The sequence below is a fragment of the Arachis hypogaea genome, chromosome 19 (assembly GCF_003086295.3).
Source record: "Arachis hypogaea cultivar Tifrunner chromosome 19, arahy.Tifrunner.gnm2.J5K5, whole genome shotgun sequence".
Lineage (NCBI taxonomy): Eukaryota > Viridiplantae > Streptophyta > Magnoliopsida > Fabales > Fabaceae > Arachis > Arachis hypogaea.
This window is the reverse complement of record NC_092054.1, coordinates 64,290,550-64,291,559: the sequence shown is the minus strand read 5'-3', so window position 1 is coordinate 64,291,559 and position 1,010 is coordinate 64,290,550.

The following is a 1,010-nucleotide window of genomic DNA, read 5'->3' as shown; positions in this document are numbered from 1 at the left end:
CTAAACTCTAAAGCCTAAACCCTAAACCACAAACACTAAAGCCTAAACACTAAACCACAAACCCTAAACCATAAACCCTAAACCCCAAACCATAAACCATAAACCCTAAACCCTAAACCCTATACCCTAAACCCTAAACCACAAACCTTAAAGCCTAAATCCTTAACAATAAACCCTCAACCCCAAATCATAAACCCTAATTCCCTAAACCCTACACCCTAAAGCATAAACATTAAACTATAAACCCTAAACCCTAAACCATAGACCCTCAACCCCAAACCATAAACCATAAACCCTAAACCATACATCCACAACCACAAAACCTAAAGCCGAGATCCTAACCATAAACCCTCAACACCAAACCATAAACCCAAAAACCCTAAACCCTAAACCACAAACACTAATGCATAAACCCTAAACCAAAAACACCCCTAAACTATAAACCCTAAACCTTAAACCATAAAACCTCAACCCCAAACCATAAACGCTAAACCCTAAACCCTATACCGTAAAACATAAACCACAATCCCTAAAGTGTAAACCCTAAACTATAAACCCTCAACCCCGAACCATAAACCATAAAACCAAAACCATAAACCCTAAACCCATAACCGTAAACCCTAAACAATAAATCCTAAACCCTAAACACTAAGTCCTCAACGCTAAACCCTAAACGTTAAACCACGAACCCAAAAGCCCTAACACTAAACCCTAAGCCCTAAACCCTAAACCCAAAATCCTAAACTCTAAACCTCAACCCCAAACCATAAAACCTAAACCTTAAACCCTACATCCTAAGCCATAAACCACAAACCATAAACCCTAAACCCTACACCATAAACCCTAAACCACAAACCCTAAAGCCGAAGTCCTAAACCTTAAATCCTAAACACTAAACCCTAAACCACAAACCCTAAAGCCCAAATACTAAACACTAAACCCTAAATCCTAAACCCTAAACCCTAAACCATAAAGCCTAAACCCTAAAGTCTAAATCCTAAACCCTAAAC